The sequence below is a fragment of the Neopsephotus bourkii genome, unplaced genomic scaffold (genome assembly GCF_033783945.1).
Source record: "Neopsephotus bourkii isolate Nb327-2 ecotype Australia unplaced genomic scaffold, CSIRO-AGI_Nbou_v1 NB_1542, whole genome shotgun sequence".
NCBI lineage: Eukaryota > Metazoa > Chordata > Aves > Psittaciformes > Psittacidae > Neopsephotus > Neopsephotus bourkii.
Genome location: NW_026902018.1, coordinates 2,418,418 through 2,430,888, shown reverse-complemented (window position 1 = coordinate 2,430,888; position 12,471 = coordinate 2,418,418). Strand labels below are relative to the sequence as shown.

The 12,471-nt window shown below is 43.5% G+C and overlaps 1 long non-coding RNA gene across 1 annotated transcript in view; it reads right to left on the bottom strand.

Moving 5' to 3' along the window:
* The window catches only part of LOC133221509 (uncharacterized), a 48,281-nt gene extending 37,490 nt beyond the window's left edge, over positions 1–10,791 (bottom strand). Inside the window, exon 1 of the long non-coding RNA XR_009728012.1 lies at positions 10,584–10,791. This is a non-coding gene — a long non-coding RNA (uncharacterized LOC133221509). The remainder of the gene's footprint in view (positions 1–10,583) is intronic.
* Between the last annotated feature and the right edge of the window lie 1,680 nt (positions 10,792–12,471).

Here is a 12,471-nt window from a genome sequence, read left to right as displayed (position 1 = left end):
GCTTTTTGTAGTAACTGAGGTGCAAGAGTAACAACCTATTCATCTTTCCAGGCCACTTACGGTTTCATAGACGTCTATTGTATCGCCCCTCAGCTACCTTGCAGACTGAAGATCCCCGGTCCATTTAGTTGCTCTAAATAAATATGATGGTTTTCCCTTTCCTCTGCATTTCTTCTCTTAGCTGGGTTCTGTAAAGAAGAAACATTCCCTGTCCATTGAAAGGGAACACTATTCCCTGTGAATGAGCAGATCCTGAAAAGAAGACATTGCTTGTTTTAACCATGAAGCTGTTGGCAGCCAGGCAGGCGAGAGGAACAATGCTAGAAGCCTCAAAAGGGAAGGCAAGAGGAGGGAGAAGCACTTGGAGGATCAAAATCTGGAGGAAAAGTATGTTGAAAACAAATGAACTGAAGAAAGAGCTTGTTGTTGGTGAAGTTGATCCTTCGTGCTGCCCTGCTATCTTGTAAAAGGAGTTTTATTTGCCTTTTTGTGGGAGTCCTGGGAGGAAACTATTAAAGCAAGAGGCTTTAGGCAGTTTGTGGGGATGTGTATATAGGCATATGCATGAGTGCGTGTGTTGGGGCGTGCATGACTGTGTGTTTCTCCCTCCCTTTTACAAGGGCCAGCTAGGTCACAAGGTTAAAGCCAGGGGGGACTTATTTTGTGTTGTAAGAACTTTTACAAAGTGTAAAGGATCAAAGTAATTAGCTGAGGGTGAGAGCCTGAGACTGTCAGAGAAGTAACACAGCCCCAGCCCAGGAGTCTTGATCGCAGCCGGCCAGCCTGCAGCTCCAGATCCTGGGGATCAGTTACCCAGCAGGGCTGTGCAGCACGGGGTGTGCTGCTAGATAGGAAATGTGTAAGGAGGAAGAAAGACAACATTTTGGATGGAGCGACTGGAAAATGTTGCAGAAATGCAGCTGAATGAAGCACAGGAGCTCTGAGGTGTGAACAATCTAAAGCCAGCTGTCTGCTGCTGTGAGAGCTGCCAAACCATGCTGGCACTCTCTGGGGAGCAGGTCATTGCTTCCTGCTTCCAGCTGGCCTGGAAAGATTATCTGAAAGTGAGGCAGGACTCTCAGGCCTTTGGTTTGGTCTTTCAAAGCAAAGGAACAAGGAGGAAACAGGCACACAGGGGGATGAAGCATCAACATCACAATAGCCAGCCCCAAGGAGCGGGTCAAAGCTACCTGCAAGTGTTAGCCAAGCCTCTCACAGAGGCATCTTTGCTGTCTGTGCTGGCTCCCCTGGCTGCCTGTTGCTCTTGGGATCCTCTCCTAGTGGAATTCCAGCCCATTCAACAACACTGACACTGAAAATGACCAAACCACAACTGTCTCTGTAGTGTCTGAGCAGGGGAACATCTGTTATATTGAGTGCTGAGCTTCTTCATCAAACTTACAGACCAAGAAGCACCTGAGTCACTTTCTTCCAGACCCCTACAGGAAAGAACTTTGCCTCTAAGCTCTCATCACTCACCTTGAGAAAGAAGCTTTGATGACACAGATCCTCTCTGGCTATTAAAGTAGCTCTAGTTTTTATTCCTAGAACAACAGAGGTATATGTGCATAGTACCCATTTCATAGCAAGAAAAACAACTGCTACTTACATTGCACAAGCTATCTGGCTGTTCCAGTTTCCCCTTTTGTTCCTACCGTACAGACAAATATTGGGAAACATATGCTGTACACAGGTTTTTAGGAGAACTACACGAGTGAGATCAGAACTCTGCTTCAGCTCCAGGGGTGGCTTATAAGCATGAACCACCAAGCTGCAGAGCACATAAACACAGGCTACACCACTGGAGAGCATCCAAATCCCTGGAGTCACCCGCAGTTTTGATTGTCAGTAGTAACTGGGAGGAAGGAATTATATCCTATCTTAGAAACAGAGGCCAAGGTCTTCCTGACGACCACAGAATGACTTGCTGGGTAATGTACCCTTCATCCAGCTAGGCCACCAGATCCCTCGCCTCTCCCAGCCTTGCTCAGCAAAAAGCTGATCAGCTGCCAATGTTAGAATTCAAAGGGATAGGAAGGAATTATGGAAGAGGGTAGAACCCCCAGCTCTCTTCATATCACAGCCTGTGATAAACTGCACATCCTCTTTACCTGGAGCACTGGGATGGCAGAAGGAGGCGGCATTTCTACACCCTATCTGCAGCTGCTGTGTGAAAGACAGACATTTACTCACAGAAAAGCTGCTTTTTAAACTACTGCATTAGTTTTATTAAATGTTCATCATCTAGATTTCACCTTTCCTCCTCAAATTATGTTCATCTTTAGGAGAGAGAACAAACCTGAGATATCTAACCACAGCTTTGGCTCTGAGCCCTCCAGCCCCTACGAGGATGAGTTAGCTCTCGGTAGATGCTATTGATCTCCAGGCACAGATTGTCTGGCTGCACAGTCCTTGTGTCTCCAGCCTTACCCTGCTCCACCCACCTGAGATCTTCCTTCCCATGGGTTCCCATCCTTCTGAGCCTGTTTGAGATGCAGAACGTGGAGCTGGCAGGTGTGGCTCCACGACGGCCCGCAGTCATTCATCACACAGTTCTCAATAAGCTAATAGCCCTAATGTGTGAAAATTGATTTCTGGGGTGAATGCAAAAGTCCCAGTGATTTACACTCTATTTCCAATTGATGAGGCCCAATTGATTCCAATGAGTACTAAAATATTTACCAGAGTGAAAGGTAGGGGTGTGTGTGTGGTGAAAGACTGGGAACAGGGTCATCATCACTCACAGAGGTATCTCAGCAGTGCTTATGAGCAGCACCGTCAGCCTGTGAAAGGGCCCATCAGGAAATGAAGCATTTGGTGTAACAGGAAAAGTATTTGCTCAGCATTAAGTCAGGAGAAGAAGGAAAGCAGTGACCAAAAAGAAGGAAAAACTGATGTGTCACAAACACAGCCTCTTTCAGTGCTGGGTGAGCTCAGATTCCTGTAAATCCCCAGACTTCTTGGAGTAATAACCCCTGGAAAGCACCTTTGATGCTGCGTCCTGCCAAGGCCAGTTTGAACTCAAGCTGCCTTTGCCCTCTGACTCTCACTGGCTCCATGAGCTCTGTTGCAGCAAGGCTGTGCTCGAGGTTCATGTGAGAACAAGGTCCAGTGAGCTTCCCAAATGTCTAACCACAGCCACCATCTGCTCTGAAAGTGAAACCTCTCTAGACACAGCTTCCCGTAAGACATGTGTTTGTGCTCCACAGTTTGATGTGCCCCAGGGCAGCCACTTCCCACCACCTAATCCCCAAGTGCTGATGTCCACTACCCAGCTGCCTCAGTAAAGCAGACCAGGGCATTCAGGTAGAGAAGCAAATGGGAAAGGATGAAGGTTGAAGCAGTCTACAAGCTCGCTTGTATATTCCTGACACAATGGAGGACCACCGTTATCTCCAGTCTCTCGTTCCACCTGAGCTTGAACCAACAAACTCAGCTTTCAGCTTCCACTGATCTTTCCCAATTCATCCTACCCTTCCCCTATTTGTCAACCCTCCCCTTTGCTCACCTCTATCGGGTAAAGTTCTCATTTACCACATCAAAGGTTAGCTCTTGTCAGACACAAAGCTTTGAAATACATCTCAGCAACTAATAATTTCCAAGTTTGGAGCTGCCCCCTTATCTTTCTTTGTCACTCAAAAGAAATTCAGAGCAGAGGCTTGCAAGCACATCACAGAAAATACCAAAACCCTATATTTAAGCCATGGGGTCAAGAAACAAAGGTCACATCTAGATCTAGGTGTGAAACTACCAACAGTCACCGGGTAGTAACAGTTCTATGAGGCAAGGAGGCGCTTTCACCCATCACACACTTCCCAGGACACCCTCGAGACCTTATCATAAGGAAGTGGAGGTGCTACCCCATTACAGCCTTCATAACCATGCCTGCACTGGGACTGCACCTGCACCAGTAAATGTGACAGCACTGAGTTCATAATTTCAGGTCAGTGCCAACGCGTGGAGCCAATGTCCCCTTGATAAACAGCCCTTGAGTATATCATGGCATGATCTCTTCTGAGATCATTTGTAAGCAAGTGCTCATACATTTCCCACATAGGTCTGACTTCTCTGAATTTTGGCAGACAGTGGCATAAGCAGAGTTTCTCTATTTCTTATCATCCATCTACTCATAACAATGAAATGCTCTGGGGATCATGAAACAGTAGAGAAGCACACATTCAACTAATATGAAATGTCCTATTTCTACCAACTTCCCAATGTAGCAATGCCAGAAGATGAGGAACATAACTTACACCAAGCTTAATGTACAGAGCGCCATGGCGTAGCCCTATCCCAGATCTACCCCATCAGCACACAGGTACATGTTATGCCCATCAAGTCCAAGACCACTTTGATCAAACACCCAAATGAAAACCTGCTTTATAAACAGGTTTAGAATCATTAAAGGGAATACCCAGTTAATAAGGACTAATTGTTATTCAGCTTCACAAAAAGATGATGCAGTGTTTAATCAGCAAATGTCCCCATTTGAGTTCTCGAGGTGAAAAATGATATGCAAGTGCAAAGTGTTTTTTAAAAATACTGGAAACAGAGTTTATAAATAATAAAAGAGAAGACATTTCCATTTTAGTCTCTGTTCCTGTGGCCATCCCCACTCCCCTTTCCCCTGCTCACTCTGCCTAGCTGTATAGAAAATCAGAATCCAATCTCAGCAAATCTTATTGACTGTCTCCTGTCACTCACCTGATTAAAGGTTCCACTTACATCCAAATGGTTAGAGCCATGACTCTGAGCCATTCATAAAACTCGTATTGAAGGATTAGCTTTCACAAACTTTGCCTTAATGATTATGCATTCTATTGATCAGTGGGGGGAACTATAAAAATTGACACCAGAATAAACTTTGAAGGACTGCTCTCGCTCAGCAGAACCATGATCAATTTGAATCGACCGGGATGATAGGGAAAGGGAGGGGGAAACAACCTCTCTCCATTAGCTGGGTGTAATTCCTGATTAGCTAAATGTTTCAGGGTTTTTTCTATCTGTCCCTTTGCTGAAGTCCAACAGCATCTTAGTGGGATGCAGATTAGCAGCCTCTGAAGTTAACTCTCTGAAATGCACTGGTGTATGTTCCTTCCACCTTTGCTCCATAGATATGCCCTTTCATGACTGCTTTGATGTTCAGATTTTCTTATCCCTCTTCCCCAGTTAAAAATAATCCAACACCCCACAGTGATTATTTTGTTCATGGAGAACAGGTATTAGTCACTGATAACAGAAAGGAAGCAGCATGTTAGTGTGCCATTCATTCCTAAGGCCAAGCAGGAATTCTTTGGAATTTCTTTCCAAACCTTTCTGGACCAGTGTATGTATACATTCAGGTATCCAGCTTTGGCTAGCCTGCCCAAAACAGGAAATGATTTAAAGGGAGATGTGCCCCAAACTGTGAGTGCTTTCCTAAATATTTCACTTGCTTTAATATAAGAAAAAGAAATACCTTCTACCCACAAAATCTGCTTCTCCTAAATCCATCATCACTACAACAGTAATAATCCTTTCATTGTGTTTACATGTGCAGTCTTCTCTTGAGCAGAATGTGAGTGTTTTCCAGCTTCTACAACGCACAACGTGTATACAACTGCCTTTCAAAATGCAGCTGCAGATTACAGCTGAGGATACCCATTTCCAATTCCTCATATTCCTTGTATTTCACTGCCTAATCACAATCATTGAAATGTCATTTCAACATAGTCATCACCACTTGATCCCACCTCAACGTTCAGCATTGCCAGCTCATGGCACTGAAGCTGAAATAGCAGCTCTAAAGGTTAGTGTATGTATCTTCTCAATGTATTTCAGTTCCAGTGCATGCAGAGGAAGAACAGCAGGAGCTTCCTGAGAGGTTTTACAGCAAGAGCTGCATCCAGAACTTGGCTAACGTCTCCCCATGAGTGCCTGTTCTATTCCAAGGAGTATGGATAAGATCCAGTCGAGGGAAGCAGATGTTTTTAATCATAGAATGGACCTTATCTAGAGCCCAGCCTTCACAGCCACTGGAGTCCAGCTCAAGTTTACATTATGCTAAGATATATTCCCAGACTCAGTTCCAGGTGGCCACTGAAATGTAGGTCTCTTTTTTACTAGGAGATTACTCACAGAATGCACGATGCTTTTGCTCTTGTTTGACATTCATCCGAACTTTCCTACTTGGTATCCTAGACACTTGGGTTAGTTACAGTAGACAGGCAATCAAAAAGCAGAACTGAGAATGAGCTGATAAAAATGGCCAATTTACAGAAGTAAGACTTTTTCAATAAAATCAGATGGCTAAGATAGAATTTTCCATTAAAGAAAAACATCATAGAAATTGGGTAACTGTGTGCAGCTGAGCAGGATTCATCTCACTTGATTTTAGTAGTCAGCAAATGAGGTCTCTAACCTGGACAATCCTCCAGGCTCTTTGCTGAGCCAATGTCACAGGCATCTCACTGGGATAATACAGCCCATCTGTTCCAGGTACCTTTTGGGGAATGAAATGGCTCACCTCCTAACTAGCATATGGCAAACATCACCTCAGGGTAACATGTATGAGCATCAGCATGGACCCAGAAAGAAGCAACAAGTATGATCAAAGTAAGCAGTCAAAGTCCCTGTGATGAACACAGACAACATTCAGACTTAGTTTTCAGAGGTCTCCAAAGGCACAGGCTCAGTGAAAAACCAGCATGATGTACCCAGTAGAAAACTGGTCTGGCCCAAAGATAAAGCTGGAAGCAAAGCTGGTAACAGGAAAAGGTGGACTAATGTAGCTTAAACTAAAACCATGGCTGGATAAGACTAATCAGAAACCACAGCCAGACACCTTCAAGTTAGCAGTTAAATGCTTGAAGGTCATGGTAAGTAGCTGCTACAACAAACTAGTAGGAAACGTACACTGCTTAGTGTCAACCACTTAGAACTAAATGGATTCAAACAGACTGGCTTCCTTTGCAGAATAACTCAGGCTATAAGAGACATTGCTTTGACCTCACATTTTCTGAATCTATGACAGGAGGTTGATTTCCATGGCTGGACTAGAAAAGCTGAGTAAGAAAAGGTATCCTCTGATATATGCAATTTCAATAAAGACATAAAAACCTGTCTACAATGCTTCAAGGAAATAAGAACAAGACCTACTGTAAATTAAAACATGGCCAGTATTAACTGCATGGAAGTTGCAAGTAAAGATCAAGTCAGTGTGTTTCCATACACCCTTTGAATATTATTTATTTCAGTAAGTGCTGTCCAGTATTCGTTCTACTCCCAGAGTTTTCTAACAGCTTCTAAAAGCTCTCCAAGCAATGAATTTAGAGGAGATGACATTCTCATTTAAGTTGGAGACCTGAAAAGGATATATGGAAAATCATTAGGTTTTGCAGCAGACCAAAGAAAGAAATCTATGGTTGAACTTACAAAAACAATACTAAATGATGCTACTAACAGAAGTGATCCATAATGGATGCAGGCTGAGTAAAAATGACTTAATTGCTGATCTAGGGAAAAGAAAAACAATAGCTGAAGTGTTCACTCCACACAGCAAAGCAGATAGAAAGAGATGTATAGGGCTGATAAACTGATTTGGCAAAATTCATTCCAAATCTATACCTGATCAATAAATCCTTGTGGAAATTGTTGGAATATGAGGCTGCTGGCATTCAGTAAAAAGACATTAATAGACATCGAAGCAGTTAAAATCATTTAACAAGAGAGTTTAAAAACGCTATGACATGACTAAGTTGGTTGCATTGGAAGTACTGCTCCATACCAGCACAAAGTACCTGTCAGACTTTCAAAGTCATTTCCAATAGTACATCTTGTCTGAGCTTAATACAGTGCTGGGGATGGCATGGAAGGGTGCTGACTCGGCACGCAGGCATCTCCGTGCCTGCCAGTGTCTTTGGCCTCTTTCGCAGTAAGAAATAAGAAGGAGAAGAAACTCCAGGGTATGAGTTTCCCAGGAAGCTGGACAACGTAGGTGGAAAAGTCCTTCTAAACGCAAGCAGTAGTTCTGCTTCCAGCTCTTTTGGGAACCTCACGAGTTCTCAAACTTGGAATCCCAAACATAGCTTCTGTTTCAAATTGTTCCTTGGCTATTCCCTGTTTGCCACACCTCAAACTACTGGAAAAATACCCCTCCAATGAAGAGCTGAAATGGTGAATGCTGAATAAAGTGGAAAGCTAACCCCTCCAGAGTCTCATCACCACCACTGAATCATCCTGACCAAGAAAGAAAGTTGTTGGGGAACGATCACAAGGAGAGGCTTCATTTGAGCTTTTGGGACATCAGCAGATAGTGGGGTGAATATTTATCTTTCTAAAGAGCAACAGGGAAAAAAAAAGTACATTCCCTTTGCAGTTGCCAGTGATAATGGATGCTGTGTGAGCTAAAACCCCAGCAGTTAAAAGCTACATTTATTATCACTCTATCTCACACCAGCAAATTTATGATCCCTTCCAGACCTAAAACATCAAAGCAGAGCAGGAGTCAGAGCCTTTTCAGACTGCTGAGGGTTTTTTTTTTTCCCCTTCTTCTTTTCACATAGATTGCTTTATTTATTTTTTAAAAGGAGGTGGGCATTAAAACCAAAATCTGACCTTTGATCCCCTGAGGCAACTCATTACTTACAGGGGCAAATAGGGAGCTGAAAGTTTTTCCTGCATGAAACCGTAAATAATTCTTCCCTACATCCACAAATCACTCGAGGTTGGTAAAGTAAATAGTAATTGGTGGGTTTCTCCCTAGGGGCAGGTCTGAAGGGGGTTGTAGATTAGAGTTAGGGAGGGTTTTTTTGTTTAAGAAAACCCCTTCAAAAACCATGTTCCCCTCAATGCTCCAGATGCTCAGGTAAAGGGGAAGTTTGGAGATGTGTGTATGGTGGGGCTGTGAGGAGGGGAAGGGTTTGCTGCTTTTCTTAGGTTTAGCAGTTTCTTGTGTTGGAATTGAAGAGATTGACAACTTTAGGGCAAAGGGGAGTATTAAAAATGTTAAATGCCCCATATACACAACAGCCTTTTCTGTGTATTACCAACAAGGTCTAAAGAAGGGACCTTCACACCTCCTCCCGTAGCTCCACTGGTTAGTTGGAAGAGTAGTGGGCTATTGCATCCCTGCTCTGCTTTTGTAATGTGTTACTACAGTTACACATGATGCACATAGAGCACACGTTATCAAATTCCACCGTTAGATAAATTTTACCCTAAACACATGAACTCAACCCAAGTTCAAATGCCTTTTCAACCATCACTGTTTCAACTGTGATCAAAATTACTTTGTTCAATAACTGTCATACATAAATACCTAAATAAAAGGAAAATATCCATGCTTATAACTGGATGAATACAGTAGTTAGAGCAGACCAGCTAGAGAAAGAACACTAATATTATCAACACTAGTTGCAATCTCCCCTCGCTGGACCAATGGGACCTGCCTGTCATCAAACCAGGACTGGCCAGTGATGCACTGTCACAGCCCAGTGATTCTCCCTGCTGGAAAATGATTTAAGAGCTTGCTGATAGCATGCCAAAGAACAGCCATCAAATGCAGACACAGTAACTCCAGAAAAAGGGATGTGTAACTGTTATGCTTTGATGAGAAAGGTCAGAGTCACTAGGGTAGAGAGAAAACGGAATGGAAAACTGGAGGTTTATAAATGTGACTGACACATCTCTACCTGCATGGAATGAATACAGCCAAACACTGTTATTTGCAAGGAGAAAACTGGTCCCAAGCCTGGTTCTATTTCCAAGAAAAACAACAGGTCATAAATCTGTATTTAATAATTGAAACAAATGGCCTGACTTGCAGCCAGGCTGAGCACAACGCTCTGAAGAAACCTAAGTATTGATTAAGACATGGGATTTTTCTACCTGGCCTCTGACTCCTTTGAAACTTCCAAAGTCCAGTGCTAAAGCCACCGGGAGTTTTATCTCAGACACTATTAGGTTTGAAGTTCCTTACGTTTACCTTTCAGCCTCCTCAGTCCCAAGATCTAAGGCCAGCACGTGCCAAAGAAACCACCACAGGCTCTGCTGAGGACCCAGAAGATATTACAGTAAAACATGCAGGAGTTGCACTAACCTTCTTCCAAATGCAGCCTCTGCTCTTCTATACCCTATAGCAGACATAACTGGTATATAAAACTGCTGTAACCTGCACTACTGAAGATCAGAGGATTGGGAACACTTGAAGTTTCACCTCTCTGACCTGCAGCTTTCCTTCAACAAGATTTTCATCCTGGGGTGGGGATGGCACAGCCAGACACAAGGCTGGTCCTGAGTGGCTGCACTTTACATAGAGAATTACTAAGGTAAAACAAGCCAAGCATGGGTTTCCTTTTAATAAACCAGGTTAAAAAATACCATCCATTCAGGGTGTGCTTCACAAGGAGCTCAGTCATTCCTCCTGAAGTCATGGCAATCCAGGCCTTTATTTCTTAAGTATATAACAATAAAGTGATTTATTTTCAATCTCCCAGCGAATCAGGAAATTGTTGCTATTCCCAGACAGGGAACAGAGACAAAGGAAGATTAAACACCCAAATATCACACTAGAAGCCTTTGGCAGAGTAGGAAACTAAACTCACCCCTCCTTTCTGAAACGTAGCTCGGCTTCATACACATCAGACCATCATTCCAACCCTCACGTGATGTGTAGACACATACGCCTTCTGCAGGGCTCCAAAGCACAAAGGCAGCAGCTAGTAAAAGATTCCTGCTGGCCCAGACTCAGATCCTGTCTGGACTGAAGGAACAGGTTTCTGGTTTCAAAAGGAGCTGGGCTGAAGTTGCTTTCCTTCACTTGCAACCTTTTTAACAAAACAGAGATTTTTCCCCAGCAAATAAAGCCATAAATCAGGACATCTCCTGAGGTTCTATTTTTTTCCCCTAGTTAGTGTGCCCTCCCTCCCCTTTCCATCCCTCCAGACTTACTTCATAAACATTAGCTTTCAAGCATCTCTCCCCCCAGAGGACATATCATAAACATCATGTTAAATATTTAGAACAGGAAACCACCTCACTTTTCTAGCTACATAAAAGCTACCTTGGGAGGGTGCATTTTCTGTCCTTATGTCTTTTATTTATTTATTTCTTAGTGCAAATCATCTCAATAATCAGTGCATTTGCCAGGGACATTTGACAAGTGTTAAGAAGCCCCCTTGTACCTGGGCAAAGGAAAACGCTACTGGACACTTTGGGGAGAGTTAGTGCATCCCGCAAGCATCCTGCTCCTTGTGGGACTTCCACACGCTTTGGATAGGCACTGGTGTACAGAGCTCAGAAAAGGAGCTCAACTAGAACCAACTAGGGCCACTTTGCAGCACTCCCAGCATCCACTTAAATGTCCCGCTTCCAGCTTGCTTACCTCAACTGTCCTGAGGGTCCTCAGGAACCACTAAGTTAACATGTAGTGAAGATGTTTAACAGCAACCAAGCATTAAACACCACCAAGAACCCCTTGTGCTCAGCTGTAAACCCTGGAAGTTCCAGGCTTGATTCAATGCTAGCAGGACTCAAAGGTGCATGGCACAAGAACCTTTTGATGACTCTCCTGTGTCCTCACCTTGTCTGCATTTATTTATTAGACCCAGTGCAAAGCGTTCAGTCCCAGTTTCAGGCTGTCCCTTCCTCACCTGCACGGCTCCTCTGTCCTCCTCACCTGTCACACATACAGGACTAGGGCCACTTTGAACACTCCCTCAAACACAATAACCTGTAAGCATTTACAGGGCTGTTTTCCCATTCCTTCCTTCAGAATTCATACACTGACTCCTCTAGCACACAAATCCATCCCCAGAAAAATCTCTCCTTTCCACACTCTTCATTAATCTTGTGTCTATTTTGTATGTATGCCCATCAAGTGCTGGCCTCTTAATCTCTCCATGCTGCATATTGCTCATCTAAACTACATCTACGGAACTCAAACCCTTTCCTGATAAGTTGGTCTCTGTAGATCTTTAACATTAATTTACTTTCTTCTAAGTTTCCAAATATTTGATAAGAGGCTGTCCAAAACAGGATGCAACAGTCCAAGTTGTTATCTAAAGCACCAAAGCCATGGAGAAAAGAAAGCAAAAATCAGGCCTGCAGCCCCCAAATTACCTTTTTCTTCCATCACACATTGCAAGGTCACAGTAATTCACTCCACACCATCAGCCCCATCATTCTGCCTGGTTGAAACTCAGCTCAGCTTCAGGGGAAGGCAGTGAAACAGTTTGGCAACCCATAATGTCCTGCTTCAGTCCTATTTGGAAGATTGAAAAGGTGCAAAGGGCTTCATGGTGGCTTTTCAGACATGGACAAATCTCACCCATTGTACATAGGTGAATCAAATTTGCAGTGATGCAAACTGGAAATCCTTGCCAAGTATGCATGCAAGAGCAAGAAAAACAAAGATCATAAAGATTTATAGATTGCTTTAAAATGCATTCACCCTAAACCATGAGCGGCTCCTAAAAGCACTACCAACCTGGC